Source organism: Acomys minous (genome assembly GCF_964271855.1).
Source record: "Acomys minous genome assembly, chromosome: 2".
Taxonomy (NCBI): domain Eukaryota; kingdom Metazoa; phylum Chordata; class Mammalia; order Rodentia; family Muridae; genus Acomys; species Acomys minous.
Genome location: NC_140484.1, coordinates 68,585,092 through 68,598,825, shown reverse-complemented (window position 1 = coordinate 68,598,825; position 13,734 = coordinate 68,585,092). Strand labels below are relative to the sequence as shown.

The 13,734-nt window shown below is 48.2% G+C and overlaps 1 long non-coding RNA gene across 1 annotated transcript in view; it reads right to left on the bottom strand.

Annotated features, from left to right (window-relative positions):
* The window catches only part of LOC311581733, a 34,275-nt gene extending 28,694 nt beyond the window's left edge, over positions 1-5,581 (bottom strand). Inside the window, exon 1 of the long non-coding RNA XR_014773870.1 lies at positions 5,451-5,581. This is a non-coding gene — a long non-coding RNA (uncharacterized lncRNA). The remainder of the gene's footprint in view (positions 1-5,450) is intronic.
* Between the last annotated feature and the right edge of the window lie 8,153 nt (positions 5,582-13,734).

Here is a 13,734-nt window from a genome sequence, read left to right as displayed (position 1 = left end):
CTGAGCAATCCACCAATATTCACTCAATGCCGGGATGATGAAAAGCCAATGGACTCATTTGTTTTTTCCTTTGTTTCCGTATGACAGGGTCTCACTCTGTAGTTCAGGCTGCTGTCAAACTTTAGATCCTTCTAGCTCAGCCATCCAAGTGCTGGGACAATAGGGGTATACCACACACACACTCACACACACACACACACACACACACACACACACACGCACACGCACACGCACACACATATATAGTCTTACCAATAGGAGCAAGCCACTTTGCACTGGTTCAACCTTCCCTTCTCACAGTGATGTAGCCCTGACATCTCACCTATTAAACCTCTTAACTGGTGTTTGCTAAATTCTGAGAAGGGCAAGGCTTCTCATGAGCCTCCCTGGTTCCTTCTGGGTAAAAGGAAACAGTTCATGTAGAAATGGAAGCAGGCTTGAGTGGGCCAAGCATTCCTGCTTCCCAGAGGGGTCTGGGAGGGGTGGGAGGGGCCACCTGCAGATGGACTGGGCTTCTCCCTGCTTCTTCTGTGGTTTCCAAAACTAAAGAGGCTTTTGGCTCTTCCAGAGGCCTTGCAGAGAGGCTCTGCACTGCTCTCTGCAGTCCAGCGTGCTGGAGAAGTGAAGACCCTTTTCTCTCCTCCATTCCAGGGCTTTATTAACATCTATTAATTATACATAATAATGGGCTTTGTTATGACACTTTATACATGCGTGTAACATATTTAGATCATACTCCTGATGTTCCAATCCCCTGCCCAAGTCCCCAGGCTCCCTTCTACTTTCAAGTCTTCTTTGCATGTGGTGGCGGTGGTTGCCTTTTGTCTTTCGGGGTTTTGTTTTTTGTTTTTTAATCCAATAAATGTGATTCAATCCAATAAATGCTCACATGAGTGTGGGTGAGGGAGTTTTTACAGGAGTACCAACAACCTACAGTCTCAGAAATGCTCTCTCCCTCCCCAACAATGCTACCATCCTCACAGAGCTCCGTCCCCATCCACGAAGGGGTATTGATTGGCAGGCCCTGTCTGGGGCAGGGAACCACAGCCACTTGAGGTCTCCCTCGAAGACAGCATTCCCAGCCCTCCGCCCCTTCCCTCAGTGCTGCCTGTGGGTCTCTTATCTGGAGCAGGCTGGTATTGGTGGCACACAATTGAAGGCTACAGAGTGAATGATAAGGGAACAGCTCCTGTCCTGTCTGACTTTTCAGAAGCCAAACCTAGAACAGCAGTGAAAGTGAGGCAGACAAGAGAGGCTGGGCCTGTCTTTTACGGGGGACCCACTCCTGCAGTCACAAGGACCCAGTCCCTCTGCCTCTGGTTAGGAGGTCTCATCTCCCTCCCTGTGGGGATCAGGGTTGCAGCCCATGAATCTGGGGACGCACAGTTACGTAACAAGTCAAGCCTTTGCATTTATAAAGAGTGCATGCCATTTTCTAGTGTTGTTTACTGGCGCTATTCAAAATGGTTTCTTTTGCGTTTTATTGCCTTTAAGTTTTGAGCTAAGGCCGGGCATGGTGACGCACACCTTTAATCCCAGCACTCAGAAGGCAAAGGCAGGCAGATCGCTGTGAGGACGTGGCCAGCCTGGTCTACAAAGCTAGTCCAGGACAGCCAAGGCTACACAGAGAAACTCTGTCTCGAAAAACAAACAACAAAAAAAATTGAGTTAAAATATTTAATTAATATTAATATTTCATTTTTAAAAAGCAAGAATAAGCATAGTAACGCCTTTAATCCCAGCACTCCTGCGTATTCTGAGAGTGGACGACACTGTTGCGTTTTACTTCCCTCATGTGAAATATTCTTTCTACCTTGTTTATGATTATAGCAGAACCTGTGCCCCTTCACCACTGGGAGTGCACAAAGCAACCAAATGTATGGGTGACATCCCAGACTATTTCATTGCATCCAGAGCCCTAACTGTGGACATAGTCCTGCCAACCATGGCTCTGTGCATGGGGCCCTTCACAAAGAGCAGCGCTGTGCTCGACTGGGTTAAGATGAGTGGACTCAGCGGCCTCCAGACCCCCTGGACCAGGAAGGGCACACAGCAGTTAAGGATGAAGGCCAAATTCAATGCTACATCTCTACCATCACCCCCACTTTCAGCTAAAAGAAAAGGCCTGGGTCAGTAGCAGGAGGGAACTTTCTCTGCATGTCTTTGCTTTGTCTATGTGCTGTGTCAAAACTGTTGCTTCGCTTCGTTGCAAGCCTTGTCTGTCATAATGTGTTCCCCACACTGCCACCCTCTCTCCCACTTTAAGGGCTCAGTAGGACATGGACGGCTACAAATGTGCTGTATACAGTCTGTAAACAAATGTATAAAAGGATGACCCCAAGCCGTGTGGTGGTGATGGCGCACACCTTTAATCCCAGCACTTGGGAGGCAGAGGTGGGCGGATCTCTGAGTTGGAGATCAGCTTGGTCTACGGAGTGAGTTCTAGGACTTTGTCTCAACAACAACAAAAACAAAGAAAAAAGAAAGAAAGAGAGAAAGAAAGAAAGGAGAAAGGGGAGGGAATGAGCTTGAGCCACTGAGAGGCTCAGCAGGTTTGCTGCTCTCAAGCTTAGTGACCTGAGATTGATCCCAGGGCCGCACATGGTGGAAGGAGAGAACTGACTGACTCCTTCAAACTGTCCTCTGACTACCAGACAAGAGCCAGTACGCACACAAAATAAATAAGAAAAAAATTAAAAATACAATTGAGTGGCATTTGCCTAGAATCCTCAAACTTCGAAGACCGAGGAAGGAGAATCATTAAAAGAAAAAAGCAGGAACCTAGGTAGGTCTGAAACAGCCCAACTGGCTGTTCCTGTAGCACAGGAACAGAGAACCGATCAATGCCATCAATGCGTCGGGTCAATGAGGCAGAGGAAGCCCCCCTGGCTTGCAGCACGCACACCACCTTGGCTTCTCCTCAGCAGCCAGCCCGGGGCAGGCAGGGTTGGCCCTCAAACATCTAGGGATAGCCGCCTTCCCCTAATCTGTGAGCTTTCTTCAGGAGCCTAGGGGAGCCTGTCAGCCCTCTGCTGTTTTCTGAGTCCCAACTTCTCTGCAAAATAGAGATTTTTTAGACATCCCCTCTCAAGACACAACTCGAGAGAAGGCCCGGATTACAATGCAAATGTAAACACTCCCTTTGAAACCAAAGCCAAGCTTAGGAATCTGTGAGAATAATTTATTTGTTCCCAAAATTGCCCCCACTCCAGTCTGCCTCCCTTCCCTCCTTCTGATCAGAAAGCCGCCAGCCTGACCTTCCTCTTCCTTCTTCCCCTCTGTCCCCTGCTCCGAGGCTGGGGACACTGCCAGGCATTTTCACTAATCATCTACTGATTTTCAACTGATGACCACACTAACCTTCCCTCTGCAACTGCGCCAGTGTAAACGCAAGAAGTTGTTGTTTAAGTTAACGATCTAAGTGATCAGGAGCTGGGGAGATGGCTTCATTTGTGAGGGCAAGAGTGCTCACTGCACAAGTATGAAGACCCAAGTTTAAATCCCTAGTACTCACATAAAAAAATAAAAAAAAAAGCTGGGTCATTGCACAATAACACTAAGGGTCGCCTAGTGGTACACATATCTCGGCCATAGCCAACCGCTCTCTAAATGTGGAGCCCCAGTCCTAAGGGATAGGTCTGCAAAACACCCCCAGACCAGACCCAAGGCTCAGGAAACGTTGCAGAAGAGAGAAAGCAGAAAGACTGTAAGAGCCAAAAAATCATGGAATTTGCTGTGAGGTTGCTGTGAAGCCTAGTAACGTCGTCAGGAGCCTCACACTCATAAAGTCTCTCCAACTGCTCAAACATGAGCGGGGGGGAGGGGGGGGGACAACAAAGTGGGCGGGGACAAACCCACAAGGCCTGAACCCTACGTAAAGAACTACAGGCAACCGAGGAAAGCTGGGAACAGGAGAGGCGGTCTTCCCCAAGGAAGAGCACACCAATACCGTCCAGTGCAAAAAGGCCAGCCCTGAAAGCGCATATATGAGTAACACTACATGGACTGAGGTTGTTACGTTTAGGAATACGCATGGATACGCATATACACATATGCATGAAATAACAATCAGTGAAGAAAGAGGCCAAGAACTTGAGAGAGAGTGGGGAGAAATATAGGGGAGGAGTAGACGGGAGGGTATGGAAAGAGGAAGGGGAAGGGCAAAGTGTAATTATATGACATCTCAACATGCACACACACACACACACACACACACACACACACACACACACACATATATATATATATATATATGCAAAGAAAGAAAAATATACACATTTTTTTAAAAGCTGGGTGTGGCCATGCATACCTGAAAGCCCAATGATGTAAAGGAAGGTAGGAGAGACAGGAGGGTCACCTGAGCATGCTGGCCACTAGCCGAGCTCCAGGTTCAGTGAGCAACCTTATCTCAAGGGAGTAAAGTGAAGATTGACACAGTGGGACACCTGACATGTTCCGCTGGCCTCTGCACACACATGTACACACATGCAGGAAGAGACACACACATGCAGGAAGACATACACACACACACACACACACACACACACACACACACGATTGGCACTGTGGGACACCTGACATGTTCCTCTGGCCTCTGCACACACACTCATGTACACACATGCAGGAACACACACACACACACACACACACACCATGGACATCTCATAAACAAAGGAATGGTGAGCTATTACAAAGATCACCTGGCTCAGTTGCCCCACCCCCAAGGGGTGTATCTACACTAACTCCATTTTTGTGCTGTGTGTACAGAATCGACTCTGCATTCCTTGGAAGACGCTAGGCTCTTATTTTAAACTTCCTATTCCATGTACGTTTCAGAAGAGGGATAGGAAGTGCACGAAGAATGGGCGTGAGGGTGAAACTATTAGGAAAATGATATCAATTACCGCACGCCCAGATCACAGCTCTGAAAAGGCCGCCAGGGCCAGGAATTAAGATGATGTGCTTCTTAAATCCAAGCCTTTGAAACCCGCTATCTTCCAAAAACATCATAATGATCTTACAATCATGACTTCAAACACTCTTAATGAACCCCACAGAGAAAGGCATGCACAAACTTCTTGAGGCACGGGAAGAGATTCATCTAGAAAATTAATAGAAAGTAGGCAAGCCCCTACACGTAGCCATTCCTGTTGCTACAATAAATTACGACACTGTTGAAGGCTTTTTATAAAATTAGATACCCCAGTAGCAAGAAAGAAATGAAGCCCTGTCTTCCTTATCTGAAGGATCAGTGGTAACTGAAATAATTCTATCCTGAGAGAGGATTAGATTCTAACCTTTCCAAAAAAATGTCATTTTAAATGAAAAAACCCATCGGAGTCACTGCTTCATGCCGGAGCCTGCGCCTGCCTAGGAGATGTGCGCTGATGATAGGCACCTTGCCTGCCTGTGCCTGCAAATGCTAAGGAGGTGATGTCTTTCTTACCCACCTGCTTGTCTCCTGTGCAGGCTGGATGACAGCTAATCGCCAGCAGCTCAGGACAGGGAGCAGCCTAGCTCGTTGGAACTAGTTTAAAAATGACACAAGGAGCCTCCTTATCACATATCTTGGTGGGTTTTGTGGCTCCTTGAGCAGATATACCTGAGGGAAACTAGCTGGTATAATTTAAATACTCAGCTCCCTCCTTGAGCGTATTGCCCATCTCGATCTAATTAAATTCCAGAGAAGATTTCTGTCTTGATGCCCCTCCCCCCACGCCACTGAGCCTCAGGTCCACTGGCTCACTGGAATTTGGCTTAGGTGCCAGACTTGCCCCGACTAGAACAACTGAGCCCTGTTGGATTCCTTGATGACTGATGCTCTTTCTTCTTTCTCAAAAGAGGGTTTACTTAATCTGCCTTCCTCGTCTATTCCCTTCGCCAGCAGGATGTACTTGACAATGAGGCTCACAGCACAGCCCCGGGGCAGCGATGGACCACTCCTGCACTAATGGGTTTCATGCCTTTTCTTGAGAAACATTCCAGGAAGTCTTCTCCTGCCTCTTGTCACAGCTCTCTGGCTGCCAAATGACAGTGGGGGTGGGGGGGTGGGGGGGGGACGGACACAAGTGCAGAAACAGCCGACCAGGTAGACCAAGAGCTCAGAGGCAGCCAGGGCAGTTCTCGATTTGTGAATGAAGAATCGAGGGCAGAGAGAACTTAGAGTGGGCAGCCAGGTGAGAGAGGGTTTACAAAGGCCATCAGATTGCGCCCCTCCCCCTGCTGGCATCCCTTTGTGCATCCCAAGCCCTGATGCTTCTCTCTCAGGATGATTATCAGCATCAGCCCTCCTCAGGAGAAGACTTCCCTAGCCGTGTGGAGCAGCCGCAAGGAGGAGAACAAGTCCCTGGCAACTGCCTCTGCTGAACCCCTGGCTGGCAGCTACCAGAAGCTTGCCAGCTAAGGGAGCCAGGACTCTTGGTAGTTGACCTTTCCAGATGATGCCACATGGGGCAAAGACAGGTGGCTCCAAGTAGTCCCTGCCCCAAATGAAGAATCAGAAGCAAATAGATGATGGCTGTTGTTTGAAGCCACTTTGTGTTAGGACACAAAGTTTTCTATGTCACAATCAATAGCCGACACGCTATTAGAAATGACCTTGTTTGCACATCTGCTGTGTACAGTCTATCTATAAACTTAGCTATGCTGGCCCTTCCCAGTGCTAATCCATCATTTAAGTTAGAAGCACCATGCTCATCTCTGTCAGGACCCCTAGGACTCAGCAATGTCTGGTTCTTAATATGCACTTGAATAAATACCTTTGAATGAGTAAGTGAACAAGTGAGTGAGTGAGCGAGCGAGTGAGTGAGTGAGTGAGTGAGCGAGCGAGTGAGTGAGTGAGTGAGCGAGTGAGTGAGTGAGTGAGCGAGTGAGTGAGTGCACTGGTGGATGGATAAGCAAAGCCACAGAAGCTTGAGCAGGCCCCATACTCTGATATATTCTTATTCTCTCTCTCTCTCTCTCTCTCTCTCTCTCTCTCTCTCTCTCTCTCTCTCTCTCGTAAATCATCACCTCTGATCCTTAAAGGTACCTTGATTTCCAGAGAATCTGTCCTCTTCATGGTCAACACATCCTCAGTTGATCATCACAGACCTGGTTTCTTGCTGGTACTCAGGGTACCCTTCGTGGCCATTAAATAAGTACATTTATAAGGTAAGTATCATGCTCAACCTGTTATATATAGTAACCCAATCCTTTCTGGTGGGTACTATCATTATTGCTTTATTTATTTATTTATTTATTTATTTATTTATTTATTTATTCATGCGTGTGTGTGTATGTGTGTGTGTGTGTGTGTGTGTGTAGGTGTGCATGAATGTGTGTGCACACTGATGGGAATCAACAGAGGCTCACTTCCTTGCATGCCATACGCCATGTTTTTTAACACAAGGGTTTCTCACTGGCCTAGGGGTTATCTATCCACTAACACCCAGAGATCCACCTGTCTCCACCTCCCCAGACCTGAGATTACAATATTCACCACCATGCCTGCTTTTTATTTGGCCTTTAGGGACCACACACACGGGTTCTCATGCCTGGATGGCAAGCACTTTTACTGACTGAGTTCTCCCCAGCCTAGGTACTATTATTTTTAGTACATGGGTTTTTTATGCTGAAGAGACATAGCAACTTGCCTTATAGCTTATAGAAGGGTCAAGCCCGGCTGCCAGGCAGGACAAGGTACCCCAGGAGGTGGGAGAGGACCCCTCCTCCTGCGTTGGACACAGAGCCCTCATATCCCAGATATATTAGCGCTAAGTGCTGCTATCTCTGTCAGCTCTTGCTTATCTTGTCATTGCCCAGAGGAAGAAGAGGATGTGACAATGGGGCTCCCAGCATGGGAACAGTCCTGCTATCAAAGGCTGGATGGCATGCATGCCTGTTTGTGTAGGTGCATGTGTGCGTGTGTGCGTGCGTGTGTGCGTGTGTGTGTGTGTGTGTGTGTGTGTGTGTGTGTGTAAGTATCCAGAGAGACTCAGCCCCACTAGGAAAGCACTGTTGCAGGGTCTGAGAGGAGGGGACATCTGGCACCATTGCAGAGGACTCTCAACCCTGGCGGAAGTTACCTGACTCTTCTTGCCTTAATTGACTGTCACATCCATGTCCCATTTAGTGCTGTGGGCAGCCACCAGGCAGCCAATGCTGCCTAGGCATGGTGCTGGGTGACAGACACCTTGCTCTCTGATCACCAGGGACTAGAAGTAAAGGAAGCCAAAGCCTCCTAGGGACTGTCTGGCATTGTTTTCAACAGACATCTAAGTTCCTGGATTCTGTGACAAGGAAGCAAAGACAGATCCCTCGCACGCAGCCCCACCGGTTCAAATCCTCCCTCTTCCCTGAACCTCAGTCTTCTTGAGAATAAAAAAGCGCAGAGCACACCAGCCTCACATGTGTCGTTTCAAGTACACCTGAGGGCACTGGGTGAGTGTGACCATTCTGTCCTGAGTCCTGGCTGTCCATAATAATGTAACAGCACTAGAGAGCCCAGCATTGTCCGCACCGTCAGCCAGGCCTGACAGGAAAGAGGCTAAAAGCTCAGGTCCTAAGCCAGCTGGACTTCCAGTGATTTTTGAAGCTAGGGATTTGAAAGTCCTTTGCCGGGCTAAAATTAGCAAGTCTTTAGAATTCTTTTTTTTTTAATCCATTTATTTATTTATTTATTTATTTTTATTTATTTTTGCAAATTGGTTTTTTAAAAAATAAAAACCTTCACAATTTTCTCTGTCCAATTCAGAAGTGTGTAGTGGGCTGTTGGCAGCTCGGATGATGATCAGCTTGGGAGGGGCCGTGGATAACAGCAGCTTTGCTTTTGTTTGTGACACCAGACACCAACTAGGAGACAGGGCCTCTTAAGGGAACCAGCTCTGGTGCAGCCCTGCTGCCTGTTCACCTAAGGGAACTGGGCTCTCGCACAGCCCTGCTGTCTGCTCACCTAAGGGAACTGGGCTCTGGTGCGGCCCCACTGCTGTATCAATTCATCAAATTAATCAAGTAATGTAAATTCTCATGGGACCTCAGCAGCCCAGGGTGTGTGTTGGGGCAGGGCAGGTATTGTCCCCAGTACCTGGAAGCAGCCTGCTCCTGGGTCTGTTTTCCCCTGCTCTTCCCTTAGGAAGATCTGTGAAAGAGTTCTGGTCGTTTGTCTGGGTGAGGACATTTTGGAAGGGCCAGGAGGCACCACTGAGCTATATCCCAAGTTGCAACAGCACTTTTTTTCTGTTTCTGTGTTTTTGAAATGGGGCTTGCTATGTTGCCCAGGCTAGCCCCCAGTTCCTAGCCTCGGATGACCCTATGTTGCCCAGGCTAGCCCCCAGTTCCTAGCCTCGGATGACCCTTCTTCCTCAACTTCCTAAGTAGCTGAGACTACAGAGGCTCACCACTGCCCAGCGTGACTGCTATTGTCTTCCGATTTCTATTTAATGATAAGTGAACTCTAGTGTGGCTGGTATTTTAATTAAAGTCTCCCTGTGTGTCTCTATCAGATAAGTCTCAAAATAGTTCTTTCCTTCAAATTAGGTCTTCAGACTACCTATTGCTGCCTCTTTTATAAATGGAACTTTCAGAGCTTCAGTTACGGCTCAGAGTAAAACAAAACAAAACAAAAACGTGACTAACATCAACCGGGTCCTCCTGGGCTCAATCCCCAGGAACACCATGAATACCACCATGCCCACCCGCACCTACCACCCCTGACCCACCCTCCTCTCCCAACCCCCTACCTCACCCCCCTCCACCCCTACCAAATAACTCTTCTGTTTTTGGTTTTTGCTTTTTTTGTTGTTTTTGGTTTTGGTTTGGTTTGGTTTGGTTTGAGTTTGGTTGGGTTTTGTTTGTTTGTTTGTTTTTGTTTTTTGCTTTATTTTCAGCTGGGCACACTTACTCCACACAGAAGCTACATCTTTTGGTGCCTTTGCAAGAAGGTATATATGGCTTGCCAACATACTTCCTTCCAGTAGGCTATAAGGGCGTTTTCCTTTTCTCTTGCTTTCTACTGAATAAGAGGTGAATGTGATGAGTAGAGATTGAGCAACTATTCTGTACTTTGAGGTCCAAGTTAAAACTGGCAGAAGGGAAAAAAGACTATCAGGAAGCTGCCGTTTCATCGCAGACTGCCTATTCCTAGACAATTCTAGGAGAAGGAAATAAATCCGCACACAAACCCTGGCTACTTAAGTTCTTTTCACTCCTGGCCAGATCTGATCCTGCCCTATTTCTCCACATTTGTTGAGAGACTCATCTCCGGCCACCATGACATCTCTCACCCAGTGAGGATGTGTTTACCCTCTGGAGAGTGGAGTATGTGGAGCCCTGCCCCCCCATCCCCCCATCCCCACCCCCGAGAGAGTGGCCGCTGAGATGCACAAGGAAGAAAGAAAGGTTTGATTCTACCAGATCCACCTAAGCAAGAGAAGATGGCGCCACCCGCCTTACAGAGCTCCTGAAAAGATTCACCTGTGTGCATTCTCCTCCAGGCAAGGCAGGCTTAGCAAAAGGTTCAGAGCAAAAAAAGGTGAGCAGGAAGTGTGCTCCCACAAGCCGATCGGCAGCCAAGGCACAGATGTTAGAGATGGACGCCCTGGCTTGTCACATTCTGTGTGTCGTGCGTATGTGTGCTGGTGGGACATACTAAAAGTTGAACCTAGGGTTCTATGTGTGGGAGGCAAACACTTTACCATGGAGCTATATTCTTAGCCCTGGGTACACCTCTTAAGGAACAGTGGCGGCCCAGCAGACTCAGCCTCAGAACGGTACAGGTCCTGAGATCATGTAGTGGGTGGGGAGACACCGCTGCCTGAACCATAATCAGTGGTAAGCGCATTCTCCTGTCAGCTTGGGAGGGAGGGGGGGAAGGCACATCTGCCGTCTTCTGGGGGGGGGGCATGTGACTTCCTTAAAGAAGGATGTGGAGTTATAAAAACATGGGGAGACTGATGTTATAATATAACACATATAAATAAGCACACATTTGCGATATCCCAATTTTACCAAACTCCAAGTCCCTAAAACAAGCCCCCACAGCAACAGCCAATGCCACCAACTTTGATAAAAATCATAGACTGTATTTCATCCATCTATACACATGGCTCTCTGAAACAATCACTTGGGAAAGCATGGATAAGACCCCCAGGACACCAAGGGCAGCTTGGAAGCCTTCTCTACTCGTCCTGCTTATGTCATAGACTCAGTTCAGATCTGAGGGCAACCCTAAGGCCGACTTAACACCTACGCCATTACATTTGTCTTGTACGTGGATGAGGAAATCAGAGGTTATGGCTTCTGTGGCTGCAGCAACAGCCTCGACACTCAATCTTTTTGTAACGCGTGTTGCTGGCTACTGTGCTAACTGTTACGGTCTCCAGTTCGTGTGCGTGGCGTACAGGTTACGGCGGGAAGCAGACATGGAATCCTGAATTTTCTGATGGCTGTGACTTCAGAGCGAGTTCGCCACTGGTGCTCCTTTGCGTTTGGTCTTCCTTGTTGTGGATGCGTCTTGGCACTCTTCTGGTATATTCTGTGTTCGCCTGCTCCAGTTTCACATTTGCATGTTAGGAATGACTTCTGGCAAGAGGGGCTATGCGAGGCAACATCTCTGTTCTTAAGTCCTCCACCCAATCAGAGAGTTCCTGGCCATCACAGCACACGGCAGGGACCTGATAAATGCTGAAGATAAGAAACGGGAAAGGCTAGACCTGCAAGTGACTCCATGCTCCTTCACTGCCATCTGAAACTCAAGCTGAACTAGATTTTGAAGCATATGCAAGCTTGGTTATTCAAGTCCTTTTTAAGTTATTGTTTTTTATTCCCCTGGCTAAAGCAAGAATATTTTCTGATATTAAAAATTTGGAAAATGTGGAGGCTGAAGAGACGGCTCAGCAGCTAAGAGCACTTGCTGCCCTTCCAGAGGGCCAGAGTTTGGCTCCCAGCATTCATATTAGGGGACTCACAATCACCATACCTCCAGTCCTAAGGGATCGGATGCCCTTTTCTGGCCTCTGTGGGTACATGCATGCATGCTCAAGGCTATGCTTGACCACACGGGGGGTTCGAGCTCAACCTAGTGTACCTCGAGGTCCCATCTCAAAAATAAAAAATAAAATAAAATTTAAAAGAGAAAGAAAATGATTCTTGAGTAAAGATTTCAACTGGGCAGGCAGATAAAGCATGTTCATCTCATAGAGATGCCCAGAGCACATGTGAGTCCGTGTGTGAAGACAGTCATCCGGCAGCCTGGCCTTCCCCTCTGTCTGTCTGCACTGCCTATAATCCCAGCACTTGGGAGGCAGAGGCAGGCGGATCTCTGTGAGTTCGAGGACAGCCTGATCTACAAAGTGAGTCCAGGATAGCCAAGGCTACACAGTGAAAACCTGTCTCGAAAATCAAACAAACAAGCAGCAGCAACAACAACAGCAACAAATCGGACCAGGGGCTGGTGAGATGGTTCAAGGGTTAAGAGCACTGGCTGCTCTTCCAGAGGTACTGAGTTCGATTCCCAGCAACCACATGGTGGCTCACATAACATGATATGATGCTCTCCTTTGGTGTGCAGGTGTACATGCAGGAAGAACACTCTATACAAAATAATAAATAAATCTTTTGGGGGTAAAAGTCGGACTGTGCCTCACTGCTCACCACAAACTTTGCTTTTTAAGGATTTGTTTCTCTTGCTAATTGGTGCAGGGCAGGGGTTCCAGAGTGGACAGAGTCTGGAATCCCCACTGGGAGCTCCTAGGATGCTAAGGACCATTGTGTCCTTTTGCTCACACTTAACACAGAAGATTTAAACAATAAAGTGAACGGGTTCCCTTAAACCTGGAGGAGGGGTCTGAATTCGGTGGCAGCATGGACAGGGTTGGCCCCGTGGCATGGGCTGAGAGATGCTCACTCCAACCTTGTTCTGGTGGCAGGAACCTCGGTTTGGGAATTGTAACCTTGTAGAGAGGAGACGCTGGCCTGAGTCTCAGAGCCTTCCTGGCCTTCTCTGGACACTGGAGGGCTGGAAGACAGCGGTGTGGGAGCAACTCATTCTAGGGCTGCCAGGGCAAGTGCCAGAGGCCACGGGAGTCAAGCAGCTGATGGATATGGTCTCCTATTCCAGAGGCTGGAAGGCCCCGGTGGAAGCCTAAGCAGGACCCATTTCTCCTGGGGTCTCTCTCCTTGGCTTAGGGCCTAGCCCTTCTTGAAGAATTCTTGCATAGTGTTTGTAACACACACACACACACACACACACACACACACATTCTTGGCATCATCATATGCCTCAATTTCTTCTTCTAAAAAGATACCAGTCACATTGGATAGGCCTCAGCAAGAGGCTTTACTTAAACATGGTCATCTCCTTTTATAGACCCCCGACTACAACTGCAGAAAGGTTCTGAGGTGCTGGACTTGAGACCTGAACATATAAGTGGGGGAGGGGAGGGAACAAGGACCGTCTTATGACAGGGGTGAATCCTTGGCAGCAGCCTAAACACAGCATCGTATCAAGCCTCTCAGAGCGTGCAGACCACAAGACAGAAACATAACAATCTGCTGGGCAGCAATCACCTCTGTAAGGAACAACGCAGTCAGGAGAAAGGCCTGCTCCTGCCACTGTGCGCACCCCCACCCCACCCCACCCCCCATAGCAGAACTGTGAGCTCACAACCTGTCTCTAGGATACAGAATGTCCGTCCCCTTCAGCCCATGTAATTCATCCTCTGTGCTGAAGTCACTCCTCAGTGTTGATTCCCACTG